Consider the following 18,004-nt stretch of genomic DNA (forward strand, 5'->3'; position numbering starts at 1 on the left):
AGGATACAGGATGCTTGGGGCTGGTGCACTGGGATGACCCAGAGGGATGGTACAGGGAGGGAGGTGGGAGGGGGGTTCAGGATGGGGAACACGTGTATACCTGTGGTAGATTCATGTTGATGTATGACAAAACCAATACAATATTATAAAGTAATTAGCCTCCAATTAAAATAAATAAATTTATATTAAAATTTTTTTCCAGTGTTGACAGGGTGGTCCTAAGATGGCAGAGGAATAGGATGGAGAGACCACTTTCTCCCCTACAAATTCATCAAAAGAACATTTGAACGCTGAGTAAATTCCACAAAACAACTTCTGAATGCCAGCAGAGGATATCAGGCACCCAGAAAAGCAGCCCATTGTCTTTGAAAGGAGGTAGGAAAAAATATAAAAGATAAAAAGAGAGACAAAAGAGGTAGGGACAGAGCTCTGTCCCGGGAAGGGAGTCTTACAAAAAAAGAGAGATGTTTCCAAACACCAGGAAACACTCTCACTGCCGAGTCTGTAGCGAGCCTTGGAACCACAGAGGGCAACATAACCAGGAGGAAAAAGAAATAAATAATTAAAACTCACAGATTACGTGCCCAATGGTAACTCCCCTCAGCAGAGAAGCAGCGCAGATGCCTGCACCCGCCACTAGCAAGTGGGGGCTGGGCAGGGAGGCACGGGCTGCATTGCTTAGAGTAAGGACCAGGCCTGAATCTGAGGGAGCTAACTTGGGATAGGAAACCAGACTGTGGGATGGCTACCACGCCAAAAGCCCTAAAACACTGCCAAGCCTGCTCACAGAACAAAGGACTGACTAGAGCTACGTGAAAAGCGCTAACCTAAGACAGAGGATGAGATGGCTGGATGGCATCACGGACTCGATGGACGTGAGTCTGAGTGAACTCCGGGAGTTGGTGATGGACAGGGAGGCCTGGCGTGCTGCGATTCATGGGGTCGCAAAGAGTCAGACACGACTGAGCGACTGAACTGAACTGAACTGAAGACACCATCAGGCCCGCTCACAGAACAAAGGACTGAGCAGAGCTAACAGGAGGGAGACCATCCCCATCCGGTGACAGGCAGCCAGAGCCAGAAGGGGGCAATCGCGGCCCCAGAGAGACATTATCTACCAAACTGCAAGTAGGCTTCATTGCTAACCAAGACTTCTTGGGATTCTGGATGGTCAGCATCTGCCTGAGAAGGTGAGCCAGTTGTACACCTAGAAAACCAAGAGGCAGGGATGGAGGAGGTGATGAGTCGCAGTGACCCCGCTCATCAAACACCTGGTCGCCTGAGCTGCTCGGACCTGGGAAGGGCACAAAACGCAGGCCCAACTGAGTCTGCACCTCTGAGGACCACCCGAGTAACTGAACCTGAGCGGCTTAGACCTGGGAAGTGCATACAACCCAGGGCTGGCATCAGACAGTTCCTGGCAGAGCAACCTAGAGCCCAAGCAGTGTAGACAGGAAAAGCATGCACGCCATGAGAGGGGGCAAACCCAGTGTGGCCAAGACACTGAGAGCACCCGCCAGTGTTATTTCTTTGCAGTGTCACTCCCTCCCCACAGCACGACTGAACAAGTGAGTCTAAAAAAGTGTCCACCACTACCCCCTTATGTCAGGGCAGAAATTAGACACTGAAGAAACCAGCAAACAGAAGAAGCTAAAACAGAGGGGACCTCCTCGGAAGTGACAGGTTCAATAGATTAAAACCCTGTAGTTAGTTCTGACTAAATAGGAAGGGGCCTATAGATCTTGCGAAATGTAAGCCGGATCAAGGAACTATCTGAAAATGAACTGACCCCACACTGCCCACAACAACACCAGAGAAAGTCCTAGATATATTTTTACTATCATTCTTTAATTTAAAAAAATTCTTAAAAAAATTTTAAGTCCTCTATTACTCCTTTAATTTTCATTCTTATAACCTACTGTTACTTTGCAAAAAACAAGACCCTATTTTTTAAAGCAAACTTCATATAAATATATTTTATAATTTTTGTAACTTTTTTTCTTTAATATTGAATTTTTGAAAATCCAACCTCTACTCTAGATTTTTAGTCTTTGCTTTTTGGTATTTTTTATCAATTTTGTACCATTAAGAACCCCATCTTCAGTACTCATTTTTACATGGGAGTGAGATTATTGGCTTGACTGCTCTCTCCCCCTTTGGACTCTCCTTTTTCTCCACCAGGTCGCCTCTATCTCCTCCCTCCCCCTTCTCTTCTCTACCCAACTCTGTGAATCTCTTCGTGTGTTCCGGACGGTGGAGAACACTTAGGGAACTGATTACTGGCTGGATCTCTCTCCTTTTGATTCCCCCCTTTATCCTCCTGGCCACCTCTGTCTCCTTCCTCCCTCTTCTCTTCTTTGTGTAACTCCATGAACCTCTCCGAGGGATCCAAACTGTGGAGCACACATAAGGAAGTGATTACTGGCTAGCTTGCTCACTCCTCTTTTGATTCCACCTCATCTCATTCTGGGCACCTCTATCTCCCCTCTCCCTCTTCTCCTCTCCATGTAACTCTGTGAACCTCTCTGTGTGGCCCTCACTGTGGAGAAACTTTTCATCTTTAACCTAGATGTTTTATCAATGGTGCTGTATAGATGGAGAAGTCTTGAGGCTACTGTAAAAATAAGACTGAAGACCAGAAGCAGGAGGCTTAAGTCCAAATCCTGAGAACACCAGAGAACTCCTGACTCCAGGGAACATTAATTGACAGGAGCTCATTAAACAACTTCACACCTACACTGAAACCGAGCACCACCCAAGGGCCAACAAGTTCCAGAGCAAGACATACCATGCAAATTCTCCAGTAACACAGGAACACAGCCCTGAGCTTCAATATACAGGCTGCCCAAAGTCACTTCAAACCCACTGATGTCTCATAACTCATTACTGGATACTTCATTGCACTCCAGAGAGAAGAAATCCAGCTCCACCCACCAGAACATCAACACAAGCTTCCCTAACCAGGAAACCTTGACAAACCACCCATACAACCCCACCCACAGCAAGGAAACTCTACAATAAAGAGAACTCCACAAACTGCCAGAATACAGAAAGGCCACCCCAAACACAGCAATATAAACAAGATGACGAGACAGAGGAATACCCAGCAGGTAAAGGAACAGGATAAATGCCCACCAAACCAAACAAAAGAGGAAGAGATAGGGAATCTACCTGATAAAGAATTCCAAATAATGATAATGAAAATGATCCCAAATCTTGAAAACAGAATGGAATCACAGATAACTAGCCTGGAGACAAGGATTGAGAAGACGCAAGAAAGGTTTAACAAGGACCTAGAAAAAATAAAAAAGAGTCAATATAATAAATAATGTAATAAATGAGATCAAAAACACTCTGGAGGGAACAAATAGTAGAATAAGGGAGGCAGAAGATAGGATTAGTGAGGTAGAAGATAGAATGGTAGAAATAAATGAATCAGAGAGGAAAAAAGAAAAATGAATTAAAAGAAATGAGGACAATCTCAAAGACCTCTGGGACAATGTTAAATGCCCCAACATTCGAATCAAAGGAGTCCCAGAAGAAGAAGACAAAAAGAAAGACCATGAGAAAATACTTGAGGAGATAATAGTTGAACACTTCCCTAAAATGGAGTAGGAAATAATCACCCAAGTCCAAGAAACCCAGAGAGTCCCAAACAGGAAAAACCCAAGGCAAAACACCTCAGGACATATATTAATCAAATTAACAAAGATCAAACCCAAAGAACAAATATTAAAAGCAGCAAGGGAAAAACAACAAATAACACACAAGGGGATTCCCATAAGGATTACAGCTGATCTTTCAATAGAAACTCTTCAGGCCAGGAGGGAATGGCAGGACATAATGATCAAAGAAAATAACCTATAGCCCAAATTACTGTACCCAGCAAGGATCTCATTCAAATATGAAGGAGAAATCAAAAGCTTTACAGAGAAGCAAAAGCTGAGAGATTCAGCACCAGCAAACCAGCTCTCCAACAAATGCTAAAGGATCTTCTCTAGACAGGAAACACAAAAAGGGAGTATAAACTCGAACCCCAAACAATAAGTAAATGGCAACGGGATCATACTTATCAATAATTATCTTAAACGTAAATGGGTTGAATGCCCCAACCAAAAGACAAAGACTGGCTGAATGGATACAAAAACAAGACACCTATATATGTTGTCAGAATGCAGTACTTGGATGCAATCTCGAAAATGACAGAATGATCTCTGTTTGTTTCCAAGGCAAACCATTCAATATCACAGTAATCCAAGTCTATGCCCCAGCCAGTAACACTGAAGAAGCTGAAGTTGAACAGTTCTATGAAGACCTACAAGACCTTGTAGAACTAACACTTAAAAAAGATGTCCTTTTCATTATAGGGGACTGGAATGCAAAAGTAGGAAGTCAAGAAACACCTGGAGTAACACGCAAATTTGGCCTTGGAATGCAGAATGAAGCAGGGCAAAGACTAATAGAGTTTTGCCAAGAAAATGCACTGGTCATAGCAAACACCCTCTTCCAACAACACAAGAGAAGACTCTACACATGGACATCACCAGATGGTCAACACCAAAATCAGATTGATTATATTCTTTTGCAGCCAAAGATGGAGAAGCTCCATACAGTCAGCAAAAACAAGATCGAGAGCTGACTGTAGCTCAGATCATGAACTCCTAATTGCCAAATTTAGACTTAAACTGAAGAAAGCGGGGAAAACCATGAGACCGTTCAGGTATGACCTAAATCAAATCCCTTATGATTATACAGTGGAAGTGAGAAATAGATTTAAGGGACTAGATCTGTTAGAGTGCCTGATGAACTATGGACTGAGGTTCGTGACACTGTACAGGAGACAGGGATCAAAACAATCCTCATGGAAAAGAAATGCAAACAAATCAAAATGGCTGTCTGGAGAGGCATTACAAACAGCTGTGAAAGGAAGAGAAGTGAAAAGCAAAGGAGAAAAGGAAAGATATAAGCATCTGAATGCAGAGTTCCAAAGAATAGCAAGGAGAGATAAGAAAGCTTTCTTCAGGGATCAGTGCAAAGAAATAGAGGAAAACAACAGAATGGGAAAGACTAGAGATCTCTTCAAGAAAATGAGAGATACCAAGGGAACATTTCATGCAAAGAAGGGCTTGATAAAGGACAGAAATGGTATGGACCTAACAGAAGCAGAAGATATTAAGAACAGGTGGCAAGAATATACAGAACTGTACAAAAAAGATCTTCACGACCCAGATAATCATGATGGTGTGATCACTCAGTTAGAGCCAGACAACCTCGAATGTGAAGTCAAGTGGGCCTTAGAAAGAATCACTATGAACAAAGCTAGTGGAGGTGATGGCATTCCAGTTGAGCTATTTCAAATCCTGAAAGATGATGCTGTGCAAGTGCTGCACTCAATATGCCAGCAAATTTGGAAAACTCAGCAATGGCCACAGGACAGGAAAAGGTCAGTTTTCATTCCAATCCCAAAGAAAGGCAAAGAATGCCCAAAGAATGCTCAAACTCCCGCACAATTGCACTCATCTCATACGCTAGTAAAGTAATGCTCAAAATTCTCCAAGCCAGGCTTCAGCAATACATGAACCGTGAACTTGCAGATGTTCAAGCTGGTTTTAGAAAAGGCAGAGGAACCAGAGCTCAAACTGCCAACATCTGCTGGATCATCAAAAAAGCAAGAGAGTTCCAGAGAGCCATTTATTTCTGCTTTATTGACTATGCGAAAGGCTTTCACTGTGTGGATCACAATAAACTGTGGGAAATTCTGAAAGAGATGGGAATACTAGACCACCTGACCTGCCTCTTGAGAAACCTATTTGCAGGTCAGGAAGCAGCAGTTAGAACTGGACATGGAACAACAGACTGGTTCCAAATAGGAAAAGGAGTATGTCAAGGCTGTATATGTCACCATGCTTATTTAACTTGTATGCAGAGTACGTCATGAGAAACGCTGGGCTGGAAGAAGCACAAGCTGGAATCGAGATTGCCAGGAGAAATATCAATAACCTCAGCTATGCAGATGACACCACCCTTATGGCAGAAAGTGAAGAGGAACTAGAAAGCCTCTTGATGAAAGTGAAAGAGGAGAGTGAAAAACTTGGCTTAAAGTTCAACATTCAGAAAACTAAGATCATGCCATCTAGTCTCATCACTTCATGGGAAATAGATGGGGAAACAATAGAAACAGTGTCAGACTTTATTTTTTGGGACTCCAAAATCACTGCAGATGGTGACTGCAGCCATGAAATTAAAAGATGCTTACTCCTTGGAAGGAAAGTTATGACCAACCTATATAGCGTATTCAAACACAGAGACATTACTTTGCCAACAAAGGTCCATCTAGTCAAGGCGCTGGGTTTTCCACTAGTCATGTATGGATGTGAGAGTTGGACTGTGAAGAAAGTTGAGTGCCAAAGAATTGATGCTCTTGGACTGAGTCATTGGAGAGGACTCTTGAGAGTCCCTTGGACTGCAAGGAGATTCAACCAGTCCATTCTAAAGGAGATAAGTCCTGGGTGTTCTTTGGAAGGAATGATGCTAAAGCTGGAACTCTAGTACTTTGGCCACCTCATGTGAAGAGTTGACTCATTGGAAAAGACTCTGATGCTGGGAGGGATTGGGGGCAGGAGGAGAAGGGGACGACAGAGGAAGAGATGGCTGGATGGCATCACCGACTTGATGGACGTGAGTTTGAGTGAACTCTGGGAGTTGATGATGGACAGGGAGGCCTGGGGTGCTGCAATTCATGGGGTCGCAAAAAGTTGGACATGACTGAGCAACTGAACTGAACTGATATATGTTGTCTACAAGAGACGCACCTCAAAACAAGGAACAGATTCAGGCTGAAAGTGAAAGGCTGAAAAAAGATATTCCTCTCAAATAGAGACCAAAAGAAAGCAGGAGTAGCATACTCATATCAGATATAATAGACTTTAAAACAAAGACTGTGAAAAGAGATAAAGAAGGACACTATATAATGATCAAAGGATCAATCCAAGAAGATATAACAATTATAAATATATAACCCAACATAGGAGCATCACAATATGTAAGACAAATGCTAACAAGTATGAAAGGGGAAATTAACAATAACACAATAATAGTGGGAGACTTTAATACCCCACTCACACCTATGGATAGATCAACTAAACTGAAAATTAACAAGGAAACATAAACTTTAAATGGTACAACAGACCAGTTAGACCTAATTGATATCTATAGCACATTTCACCCCATAACAATGAATTTCACCTTTTTCTCAAGCTCACATGGAACCTTCTCCAGGATAGATTACATCCTGGGCCATAAATCTAGCCTTGGTAAATTCAGAAAAATTGAAATCATTCCAAGCATCTTTTCTGACCACAATGCAGTAAGATTAGATCTCAATTACAGGAGAAAAACTATTGAAAATTCCAACATATGGAGGCTGAACAACACGCTGCTGAATAACCAACAAATCACAGAAGAAATCAAAAAAGAAATCAAAATATGCATAGAAATGAAAGAAAATGAAAACACAACAACCCAAAATCTGTGGGACACTGTAAAAGCAGTGCTAAGGGGAAGGTTCATAGCAATACAGGCATGCCTCAAGAAACAAGTCAAATAAATAATCTAACTCTACACCTAAAGCAACTAGAAAGGGAAGAAATGAAGAACCCCAGGGTAAATCAAAGGAAAGAAATCTTAAAACTTAGGGCAGAAATAAATGCAAAAGAAACAAAAAGAGACCACAGCAAAAATCAACAAAGCCAAAACCTGGTTCTTTGAGAAGATAAATAAAATTGACAAACCATTAGCCAGACTCATCAAGAAACAAAGGGAGAAAAATCAAATCAATAAGATTAGAAATGAAAATGGAGAGATCGCAACAGACAAGACAGAAATACAAAGGATCATAGGAGACTACTATTAGCAATTATATGCCAATAAAATGGACAACTTGGGAGAAATGGACAAATTCTTAGAAAAGTGCAACTTTCCAAAACTTAACCAGGAAGAAATAGAAAATCTTAACAGACCCATCACAAGCACAGAAATTGAAACTGTAATCAGAAATCTTCCAGAAAACAAAAGCCCAGGTCCAGACGGCTTCACAGCTGAATTCTACCAAACATTTAGAGAAGAGCTAACACCTATCCTACTCAAACTGTTCCAGAAAATTGCAGAGGAAGGTAAACTTTCAAACTCATTCTATGAGGCCACCATCACCCTAATACCAAAACCTGACAAAGATGCCACAAAAAAAGAAAACTACAGGCCAATATCACTGATGAACACAGATGAAAAAATCCTTAACAAAATTCTAGCATTCAGAATCCAACAACACATTAAAAAGTTCATACATAATGACCAAATGGGCTTTATCCCAGGGATGCAAGGATTCTTCAATATCCACAAATCAACCAATGTAATACACCACATTAACATATTGAAAAATAAAAGCCATATGATTATCTCGATAGATGCAGAGAAAGCCTTTGACAAAATTCAACATCCATTTATGATAAAAACTCTCCAGAAAGCAGGAATAGAAGGAACATACCTCAATATAATAAAAGCTATATATGACTAACCCAGAGCAAGCATTATCCTCAATGGTGAAAAATTGAAAGCATTTCCCCTAAAATCAGGAACAAGACAAGGGTGCCCACTTGCACCACTACTATTCAACATAGTTCTGGAAGTTCTGGCCACAGCAATCAGAGCAGAAAAAGAAATAAAGGGAATCCGAATTGGAAAAGAAGCAAAACTCTTACTGTTTGCAGATAAAATGATCCTCTACATAGAAAAGCCTAAAGACTCCACCAGAAAATTACTAGAGCTAATCAATGAATATAGTAAATTTGCAGGTATAAAATCAACACACAGAAATCCCTTGCATTCCTATACACTAATAATGAGAAAATAGAGAAATTAAGGAAATATTCCATTCACCATTGCAATGAAAAGAATAGAATACTTAGGAATATATGTACCTAAAGAAACAAAAGACCTATATATAGAAAACTATAAAACACTGGTGAAAGAAATCAAAGAGGACACTAATAGATGGAGAAATATACCATGTTCATGGATTGGAAGAATCAATATAGTGAAAATGAGTATTCTACCCAAAGCAATTTACAAATTCAATGCAATCCCTATCAAGCTACCACTGGTATTTTTCACAGAGCTAGAACAAAATAATTTCACAATTTGTATGGAAATACAAAAAACCTCGAATAGCCAAAGCAATCGTGAGAAAGAAGAATGGAACGGGAGGAATCAACCTGCCTGACTTCAGGCTCTACTACAAAGCCACAGTCATCAAGACAGTATGGTACTGGCACAAAGACAGAAATATAGATCAATGGAACAAAGCCCAGAGATAAATCTTTGCACCTATGGACAGCTTATCTGTGACAAAGGAGGCAAGAATATACAATGGAGAAAACACAATCTCTTTAACAAGTGGTGCTGGGAAAACTGGTCAACCACTTGTAAAAGAATGAAACTAGAACACTTTCTAACACCATACACAAAAATAAACTCAAAATGGATTAAAGATCTAAACATAAGGCCAGAAACTATCAAACTCCTAGAGGAGAAATAGGCAAAACACTCTCCGACATAAATCACAGCAGGATCCTCTATGACCCACCTCCCAGAATATTGGAAATAAAAGCAAAAATAAACAAGTGGGACCTAATTAAATTCAAAAACTTCTGCACAACAAAGGAAACTATAAGCAAGGTGAAAAGACAGCCTTCAGAATGGGAGAAAATAACATCAAATGAAGCAACTGACAAACAACTAATCTCAAAAATATACAAGCAACTCCTGTAGCTCAATTCCAAGAAAATAAATGACCCAGTCAAAAAATGGGACAAAGAACTAAAGAGACATTTCTCCAAAGAAGACATACAGATGGCTATCATACACATGAAAAGATGCTCAACATCACTCATTATCAGAGAAATGCAAATCAAAACCACAATGAGGTACCATTTCAAGCCAGTCAGAATGGCTGCTATCCAAAAGTCGACAAGCAATAAATGCTGGAGAGGGTGTGGAGAAAAGGGAACCCTCTTACACTGTTGGTGGGAATGCAAACTAGTACAGCCACTATGGAGAACAGTGTGGAGATTCCTTTAAAAACTGGAAATAGAACTGCCATATGACCCAGCAATCCCACTGCTGGGCATACACACCAAGGAAGCCAGACTTGAAAGAGACACATGTACCCCAATGTTCATCACAGCACTGTTTATAATAGCCAGGAAACGGAAGCAACCTAGAGGTCTATCAGCAGACGAATGGATAAGAAAGCTGTGGTACATAACACAGTGGAGTATTACTCAGCCATTAAAAATAATGCATTTGAATCAGTTCTAATGAGGTGGATGAAACTGGAGCCAATTATACAGAGTGAAGTAAGCCAGAAAGCAAAACACCAATACAGTATACTAACGCATGTATATGGAATTTAGAGAGATGTTAATGATAACCCTGTATGCGAGACATCAAAAGAGACAGATGTATAGAACAGTCTTCTGGACTCTATGGGAGAGGGCTAGGGTGGGATGATCTGGGAGAATGGCATTCAAACATGTATAATATCATATGTGAAATGAATCGTCAGTCCAGTTTCGATGCATGATACAAGATGCTTGGGGCTGGTGCACTGGGATGACCCAGAGGGATGGTATGGGGAGGGAGGTGGAGAGTGGTTCAGGATGGGGAACACCCATGTACACCCGTGGCGGATTCATCTTGATGTATGGTAAAACCAATACAATATTGCAAAATAATTAGCCTCCAACTAAAATACATAAATTTTTATTAAAATAAATTAATTTTAAAAATGAAGGGTTCCACAATAAATAATAACTAAGACAAAAATGGCAAACCATTCAATATCACAGTAATCCAAGTCTATGCCCCAGCCAGTAACACTGAAGAAGCTGAAGCTGAACAGTTCTATGAAGACCTACAACACCTTTTAGAACTAACACCTAAAAAAGATGTCCTTTTCATTATAGGGGACTGGAATGCAAAAGTAGGAAGTCAAGAAACACCTGGAGTAACACGCAAATTTGGCCTGGGAATGCGGAATGAAGCAGGGCAAAGACTAATACAGTTTTGCCAAGAAAATGCACTGGTCATAGCAAACACCCTCTTCCAACAACACAAGAGAAGACTCTACACATGGACATCACCAGATGGTCAACACCAAAATCAGATTGATTATATTCTTTTGCAGCCAAAGATGGAGAAGCTCTATACAGTCAACAAAAACAAGACCAGGAGCTGACTGTAGCTCAGATCATGAACTCCTTATTACCAAATAAAGACTGAAATTGAAGAAAGCAGGGAAAACCGCTAGACCATTCAGGTATGACCTAAATCAAATCCCTTATGATTATACAGTGGAAGTGAGAAACAGATTTAAGGGCCTAGATCTGATGGATACAGTGCCTGATGAACTATGGAATGAGGTTTGTGACACTGTACAGGAGACAGGGATTAAGACCATCCGCATGGAAAAGAAATGCAAAAAAGCAAAATGGCTGTCTGGGGAAGCCTTACAAATAGCTGTGAAAAGAAGAGAAGCGAAAAGCCAAGGAGAAGAGGAAAGATATACCCATTTAAACGCAGAATTCCAAAGAATAGCAAGGAGAGAAAAGAAAGCCTTCTTCAGTGATCAATGAAAAGAAATAGAGGAAAAGAACAGAATGGGAAAGACTAGAGATCTCTTCAAGAAAATTAGAGATACCAAGGGAACATTTCATGCAAAGAAGGGCTCGATAAAGGACAGAAATGGTATGGACCTAACAGAAGCAGAAGATATTAAGAAGAGGTGGCAAGAATACACAGAAGAACTGTATAAAAAAGATCTTCATGACCCGGATAATCACGATGGTGTGATCACTCATCTAGAGCCAGACATCCTGGAATGTGAAGTCAAGTGGGCCATAGAAAGCATCACTACGAACAAAGCTAGTGGAGGTGATGGAATTCCAGTAGAGCTATTTCAAATCCTGAAAGATGATGCTGTGAAAGTGCTGCACTCAATATGCCAGCACATTTGGAATACTCAGCAGTGGCCACAGGACTGGAAAAGGTCAGTTTTCATTCCAATTCCAAAGAAAGGCAATGCCAAAGAATGCTCAAACTACCACACAATTGCACTCATCTCACACACTAGTAAAGGAATGCTCAAAATTCTCCAAGCCAAGCTTCAGCAATATGTGAACCATGAACTTCCTGATGTTCAAGCTGGTTTTAAGAAAGGCAGAGGAACCAGAGATCAAATTGCCAACATCTGCTGGATCATGGAAAAAGCAAGAGAGTTCCAGAAATACATTTATTTCTGCTTTATTGACTATGCGAAAGGCTTTCACTGTGTGGATCACAATAAACTGTGGGAAATTCTGAAAGAGATGGAAATACCAGACCACCTGACCTGCCTCTTGAGATATCTGTATGCAGGTCAGGAAGCAACAGTTAGAAGTAGACATGGAACAACAGACTGGTTCCAAAGAGGAAAAGGAGTATGTCAAGGCTGTATATTGTCACCCTGATTATTTAACTTCTATGCAGAGTACATCATGAGAAATGCTGGACTGGAAGAAACACAAGCTGGAATCAAGATTGCTGGGAGAAATATCAATAACCTCAGATATGCAGATGACACCACCCTTATGGCAGAAAGTGAAGAGAAACTAACAAGCCTCTTGATGAAAGTGAAAGAGGAGAGTGAAAAAGTTGGCTTAAAGCTCAATATTCAGAAAACTAAGATCATGGCATCCGGTCCCATCACTTCATGGCGAATAGATGGGGAAACAGTGGAAACAGTGTCAGACTTTATTTTTTGGGCTCCAAAATCACTGCAGATGGTGACTGCAGCCATGAATTTAAAAGACGCTTACTCCTTGGAAGAAAAGTTATGACCAACCTAGATAGCATGTTCAATAACAGAGACATTACTTTGCCGACTAAGGTCCGTCTAGTCAAGGCTATGGTTTTTCCAGTGGTGATGTATGGATGTGAGAGTTGGACTGTGAAGAAGGCTGAGTGCTGAAGAATTGATGCTTTTGAACTGCGGTGTTGGAGAAGACTCTTGAGAATCCTTTGGACTGCAAGGAGATCCAACGAGTCCATTCTAAAGGAGATCAGCCCTGTGATTTCCTTGGAAGGAATGATGCTAAAGCTGAAACTCCTGTACTCTGGCCACCTCATGCGAAGAGTTGACTCATTGGAAAAGACTCTGATGCTGGGAGGGATTGGGGGCAGGAGGAAAAGGGACAACAGAGGATGAGATGGCTGGATGGCATCATTGACTCAATGGACGCGAGTCTGAGTGACCTCCGGGAGTTCGTGATGGACAGGGAGGCCTGGTGTGCTGCGATTCATGGGGTTGCAAAGAGTTGGACATGACTGAACGACTGAACTGAGCTGAACTGAAGACAAAAACAAATTCTCTAATATTTAAAGGCATTAGAAAGGTGTTGATGCAACAGGGACTGGAGGGCATGGGATTGTAGAGCAAGGAGAACCATGGAGAGACATGTTGATTTTTTGCAGCCTTTTTTGTTCTGGGGGCACATCTGCCAAATCTGGGCTCAGGGCAAGAGGTTAAGCACTTGACTTGGCCTGAACACCAGATCACTGCTGAGGAGCAGGGAAAACAGAGACTTTAGGTGGGCTCATAATGCCAGAAAGGAAAAATGAAGGACCCAAAGGGCTGATGTCCAGGTGGAAAAAGAAAACTGAGCCTAACACACAAGCTGTTGCTCCCCAAGATTTTTGTCAAAATCTGGAGTTGTGTAGGGTATTAGGCTAAATGGCTAAGAATAAAATCATACCCAAACTGAATGGAGTTTCCTGTAGTCTCACTCTGATGTGGATGAGGATTCAAGTTCAGGGCCACCAGGTGAAAGTACCCTGGTAAACATGCTAGGCTCTCGGTCAAAAGATTTAGAAAAATATCCTTTAGGAAGAGAACAGAATTAGATGTAGACAGAAACTTTCCAAAACTGAAACCAGCCTCAATTCTGTCTAGTGTCTGGTTGGTTTAGGATGATTGTCAATCACTCTGTGCTGACTGGCAGAGAAAGCAATGGCAGCCCATTCCAGCACTCTTGCCTGGAAAATCCCATGGATGGAGGAGCCTGGTGGGCTGCAGTCCAAGTGGTCGCTAAGAGTCAGACACAACTGAGCGACTTCACTTTCACTTTTCACTTTCATGCATTGGAGAAGGAAATGGCAACCCACTCCAGTGTTCTTGCCTGGAGAATCCCAGGGACAGGGGAGCCTGATGGGCTGCTATCTATGGGGTCACACAGAGTCAGACATGACTGAAGCGACTTAGCAGCAGCAGCAGCAGTTGTGCTGACTGGAGGAAAGGATAAAGCATCTGTTGGCATTTGACAAGGGTGATGTGATGGCTATGATCAGCTTAAACTGTTAAGGCTCGACATTCCCCTTACTTCCAATGGGCCCATAGAGGGACACAGCCTCTTTAGAAAAACATGACGTCTTAAAAGAGGATGATTCTGATCACTATTCTGTCAGCAAAGAAAGAAGGAGTGGAGACTGAGCAGACAATCAACAATGTTGCCAAGTCATCTACCAGTTAGACTACGGGTGGGAAATTAGACAAGTTATTCAATCCCTTTGAGCCATAATTTTCTCATCTGTAAAATTTAGACGATAACTATACTTCAAAATGTTGCTGGGTGTATTGAACAAAATGATATATATTGAAAAAAGTCACTTACCATATGTGTAGCTTATGTTTTAGTGCTCTAATACTGTTTGCTATTGTTATTCTGTCAAGGTTTCAAGTTCCTTCTTTTAGACATGTTCCAGTTGTAAGTGGTCCTAATAAGCACGACAGCTCTATCCCAGCCCATATGTCAGGTGAGTGCTGAACAGCCCAAACAGAAGGCTCTTATTTCTCGACATATGACTCTGATACCAGAAAGGCATCGCCAGAGAAATGGGCCAGCAGAGTGTGAACTGTCCACAGGAAGGCATCCTTTACCTATATCACTCACTGAATCTCTGGTGCCTCAATTCTGCCTTTATAATTCATTAATTTATTACTTTTCACCTAATAAAACTGCAGGATTCAGAGGTGAGCCAATGGATTTAAGAACCATAGAGTAGGTATGACACATGTTTTAAGAGCTCCATTTTGACTAAGAGATTTGGGGTGGGTGGGGGTAGAGAGTTACAGAATTTAGTAAGAGTTATACTTTAAAAATGAAAACAGTGACAGACTTTATTTTTGGGGGGTTCCAAAATCACTACAGATGGTGACTGCGGCCATGAAATTAAAAGACACTTGCTCACTGGAAGAAAAGCTATGACCAACCTAGACAGCATATTAAAAAGCAGAGACATCACTTTGCTGATAAATGTCCATATAGTCAAAGCTATAGTTTTTCCAGCTGTTATGTATGGGTGTGAGAGTTGGATTATAAAGAAGGCTGAGTGCCTAAGAACAGATGCTTTCAAACTGTGTTATTGGAGAAGACTCTTGAGAGTCCCTTGGACCCCAAAGAGATCAAACCAGTCAATCCTAAAGGAAATCAACCCTTAATATTCATTGGAAGGACTGATGCTAAAGCTGAAGCTGCAACACTTTGGCCACCTGATGCGAACAGCTGACTCATTGGAAAAAACAGTGATGCTGGGAAAGATTGAGGGCAGGAGGAGAAAGGGACGACAGAGGATGAGATGGTTGGATGGCATCACCAATTCAATGGACATGAGTTTGAGCAAACCCTGGGAGATAGTGAAGGACAGGGAAGCCTGGCGTGCTGCAGTCCATGGGGTCGCAAAGAGTCGAAAACAACTGAGCAACTGAACAACAAATATTTCAATCAAGTCTAATGAAAAGAATTATTATTTTATTTTAATACAACATAAACCTGTTATGAAGAAGGACACAAAATTTTCATGGATTTTCCAAATAATATATAATAAGACTTGAAGAAAACTTCCATTTGGAGTGGCTCACTGATCATCTTCCTCTGCTTTTCAGATCACTACTATAGGAAAGGTTTAGAAACACTGTGCTTCAGGTTAAAGAAATATTCTGGCTTCTTTCTTTTTTTAATGCAAATATTAGGAATCTCTAGTTTAGAGAATGATTTTTCTTTTCTAATAGGCATGATGGGGAAGCATGCTGACAGTGGATACCAGTGAGAGAGGTCCCAGTCCCCAAAAAGCTGGACAGATGTCTCTAGTGAGGGCGAGAAGGTAGCAACAGACATTAATTTGCCCAGGGCCACTCTTGTAAGCTGAATGAAATTTCACATTGATGAAGCCACAGAGGTAGAGGCTAAGAGTGTGGACAAATGCTCTTGGTTGTGCCTTCTCTATTTTTCTTGTTTTTTTTTTTTTTATCACCCTGGTCCATGAAATCAAACTGAGTTCTATTATTGTCCCATGGGCACAATAGCACCTTCTTTATTTTGTTCATGATGAGAATCAAGTTAAGGAAGCTGACGCAGGTACATTAGTTAGTACAGTTGATGACACAAAGAGCTTAATATATGTGATATAACCTGTAAGCTTTCTTTACCAACTCAGGAACACCCAAAGATTCTTTTGGTAGTGACTATGAAACCAATAACTATGAGCAAGGATTCTGTGATCACTGAAATGTTATTCCTCCCTTCTCAGGGGGACACACCCACCTGTGACAATTCTAACACCAAAAGTATACTTTCACAAGGAATGATCCCAAGAAGTTAGTCTTATAACTATAATAGCCTTATAACAGTCATATAACTACTCTTGGTAACTTGCTTCAAACAGGAGAGGAGTTAATCCCTTTGCTAGCTTAACTGGTATAAAGTGAGATGAATATAAACAAGCTGTGAGGCAACAAAGACTAACCAGACACAGACCTGCTTTTTAAACAACTCGCTCTCTAGGAGGGGAGATTAGACATCCCAGTAACCACCACGGCAAGAAGCAAAGTGCTAAGTGCCTCAAGGTTACGAATATAACAATACCACTGGAGTTATAAAGAAACCACAGTTGTAAAGAAACCCACTTCAAACCCAGACTAATTACAACTGGAGGGGATCTAGATTTAATGGAGGACTATTTCAGCTGAACAATGATGGCTATGAGGAATAGAGACCCATTCAGATTACTATAATTAAAGCTGCTGTCTTGCGATTCTCAAATATTTTTGAACAAGAAACAATGCAGTCTCATTTTTCACTGGGCCCTGTAAATCACGGAGACAGTCCTCAGTGGGACCCTATGGGGTCAGGAAAGTAGACTGGAAACAGGATGGGGACCTGGATCTACCAGAGCTCAGGTGACAAGGTAATCGTTCTTAGGGTCCTGGATTCTTCCATGTCTCCCTATGATTCCTGCTACTATCCACTGGTTACCTCATGCCTTACTGCACTTATCTTCTGGATTTTGCTTAATTATGGCTTCTGTTTGCTGCTAACTTCTCCAGGATCTGCTGCCCCATGGCCTGGTTTCTACCACTGTGCAACTGTTTCTCTACATTAAGACTGCCTAAGACAGAATACAATTGGCCCAGTGTACTCAGATCCCTGTTGGGCAAAGTTCTCATCTATTTATTTAATAATCTACTGATCAGGGCTCCCTGCCACCTTACCAGTGGTGGAGAGAGGAGTCACAAGCTACATAGATGGAAAGTTATGATTAAGGGACCATTTGGGCTACTTCCCTCAGAAGTGGAGTCATCAGGACTTCCTTAGTTTCCCAGTGGTTAAGATTCCCTGCTTCTACTGTGGAGGGCATGGGTTTGATCCCTGGTTGGGGAACTAAGATCTTACATGCCATGTGGCATGGCATAGCCAAAATTAAAAAAAATTTTTTTACAGTGGAGTTATCACTGGGAATCCCCATAGAAGGGATGGTGGATGTGGTGGACATCCTAAGATTGGCTGACCTGGTAAATGGAATTCCCATTTTAGATAACCTTGAAATATCAGGAAAGTACAGACACATGCAGATAGAG

Source organism: Budorcas taxicolor, chromosome 4 (assembly GCF_023091745.1).
Source record: "Budorcas taxicolor isolate Tak-1 chromosome 4, Takin1.1, whole genome shotgun sequence".
Classification (NCBI taxonomy): Eukaryota; Metazoa; Chordata; class Mammalia; order Artiodactyla; family Bovidae; genus Budorcas; species Budorcas taxicolor.